Source organism: Macrobrachium nipponense, chromosome 24 (genome assembly GCF_015104395.2).
Source record: "Macrobrachium nipponense isolate FS-2020 chromosome 24, ASM1510439v2, whole genome shotgun sequence".
Classification (NCBI taxonomy): Eukaryota; Metazoa; Arthropoda; class Malacostraca; order Decapoda; family Palaemonidae; genus Macrobrachium; species Macrobrachium nipponense.
In genome coordinates this window covers 23,756,950-23,760,114 of record NC_061091.1, presented here as the reverse complement: position 1 = coordinate 23,760,114, position 3,165 = coordinate 23,756,950, and positions in this window count along the sequence as shown.

Here is a 3,165-nt window from a genome sequence, read left to right as displayed (position 1 = left end):
CTTAGTAACTAGTTTTGTTTGTTTACGTCACGGGAATGGTCATACATCTTTTATATATAAAAAAAAAAGCTTCACTGGTAATCGACAAGATTAATTATTATATGCAAAATAAATTATTATACGTATATAAAATTAAATAAATTTGTAATTTTTTTCTAACCATTTTCTCTATAGAATTTCGTTCTGTTTCTTGAATGTTAAATATTATAAAGCTGTCAACCCCTCGTGTTCACGTGATAAGATAGTGATTACGGTAATGTGGACATGTTTAATTTCATAACAAAGCAGTTTGATTATAAAAAGACCTGCGTAGGAAAAATATTTTCATTGTATTGTCGTGGATTGGGGTGCCAAATGATAAACGTTATAGTTTAATTAAAGTATGTTATTGTAAATTTGTTTATATGCTTGCTGGGATGAAACTGTCTGGGTGCCGTGTGAAAACTTATATAGATGGTTGCACGTCCACGCATGGTGCGTGTGCACAGGTATTATCAGCAATATGCTTATTAATCCTTCTTTGCTTCATGAGGACCTTGTCCCTCTTGGAGATAAAGAAGGCATGCTAGGGCTAAGTTTTCTATTATCACACGTTTGTGATGTAAATGTGAAAGGGCTTCGACTGATTTTTTTTTTCTTTTTGCCCTAGTCAATTTGTGAATTCTCAAACTGCCATAATTTTCACTTCCCTATTTTATTGTCATTTACAAAATCATGCTGGGAGAGTTGGAATCTCCGATTTGGTATTTTTATGCGCTAGAAATAGCGAAGCTCGCTTTTGTTCGTTTTTCTTTCTTTTTTTTCGCCCCTACCAGGGATATGAAAAAAGGAGTGACAAAACGATCCAGTTATCTCGTATTTACACGAAAACAAAACTCGTTGAGTAAACATGAATGTTTATTCGTGTTTGGAAGTAGAGATGAAGAAGTTTTGCATTAAAGACTTGAGATGTCCTGTTAATGCCAGTGTGTACCGCAACATTTATTGATGACGAGAAAGAATTCAAGAATGACATGATATTCATAGACTCAAGATGTTAAACATGCATACTTTAGAGATGTGTATTTCTGGTGATAGAAGTTCACTCTCGACGTGGTTCGGAAGTCACGTAAAGACATTGGTCCCGTTGCTGAATAACCACTGGTTCCACGCAACGTAAAAACACAAATAAACATACTTTCGGCTGTTGCTAATTCGTCAGGAGAATTACTAATTGAGTGCCGAAGTGATGTTTACATCAACATCCATGAAGGTAATCTTTCGGAAGTTTCGTTCTAGAATTCTTTTTAAATATCTATTCTTGTCAATCTTTTGTTCTAATGGGTAGCTGGCGTTGCGACACCAGCGGTCATTGAGGGCGACTACTTTTCTGGGAAATAAAGTGAATAACTTGTATGTTTAATTATAATGCCCTGAATATTTAGTTTTATTTTGAGTCTCGGACCTCTGAAAGAGCATAAAGTGGTTTGCGCAACCAGTGACGTAGTTGACTACTTCGTCTACGTTATGTAGCTACACTTGAATTTTCTTTAACAAGCCATCTAGACCCGAAAGTCCAACACAACCATAGATATAGAAGGGTCCTCTATATTTATGAACTCAACCTTTCTTAAATGTGATAAGGCCATATTAAACACTATTACTTCTTTAAAGACAAAAGAGGGAATTGTTCAAGGATCTCCGTACGATTTTTTTCTACTAAGATCTAAGAAGAGTGTAATTTGAAGAATGACTGTATTTGAAGTTCTGAAAAAAAAACCAAATTGATATTATTTTCTTTCGCAAAAATATATTGTAACAATATTATAAGTTAATTTTCATTGATGAGATATTGCAATGATGAGAAAATAAATTTTTGTTGCTAAACGATTCGAACCGAAAAAAAAATTAAGAGATTTTGTTCGATACAGGTTTAAGTAGTCTTAAAATTTACAAAATGGTTGAAAGTATGATGTTCAAGAGAACTGTAACGAAAATGTGACCAGTTTAATACTGCTATTATGATAATTTTAGATTTTAAATGCTCTGGAGTGGTCAACCAACGACCTTTGTGAGATAACAGGCTAAGACTCAGACAGACACCGCGGTGGTAACATGTGCTTTTCCCAGCCACAGTGACCGAGGTAATTAAAATGTAGTACCTGAAAAGATAACGGACAGACCCATCCGGCTGAAGTTATGATGTACTAAAGGTTCGTCTTTCTTCATGAAAGCACGTCAGGTGGAATTTCTATTGTAGAGGCGTTACTCAGGAAGCGGTTCAGAGCGGAAATGTAGTGCCTATATAAACTCGAAAAACCAGCAGACTGAATATGTCTTTATTGCAGAATAGCTTAACAACCAAACTTGCGAAAACCTTCAAAGAATAACGAAAATAAATATTTAGACAAAGAATATTTTCAGCAGTAAAAGAAAATAAATAATTTTGAATAAGAATACAATATTTAACAATTTATATATATATATATATATATATATATTATATATATATATATATATCATATATATATATATTATATGAATAACTTGATACGAAAAAGTATACAAAAACGTGATGCTATGTATAAATACAGGTTTGTGCCCAGTGGCAAAAACCTTTTATATATATATATATATATATATCTATATATATATATATATATATATATATATATATATGAATAACTTGATCGAAGTATATAAAACATGATGCTATGTATAAATAAAGGTTTTTTGCAAGTGGCAAAAAACCTTTATATTAATATATATATATATATATATATATATATATATATATATATATATATATATTCGGAACCTGAACCTATTGGAACAAGCCCACGTGGCATTCAAGAGAGAAATAAAAATGTTTGGGTGAAAAACATCATAGGCTAAACAGCCATATTTTCATTATAAGATTAAATCATATATTGACAATTACAGGAATGATTTTACTAAGTTCTCTGTTAATACCGCAACTATCGGGAACACGCGTATGGGAACGTGACTGCATGCCCACCGTGAGACAGACGAGGTACAACCATCAATTCAAGTGGGTGACTCAGTTTTGAGATGGTGATGTCGTGGCATGTCTAATCCTTCATTCTGTGTTAGTGTGTGTGTGTGTGTTGTTTTAGTACACAAAACTATTCTCAATATTTTCCTGTTAATCGGGGTAGAAAATTT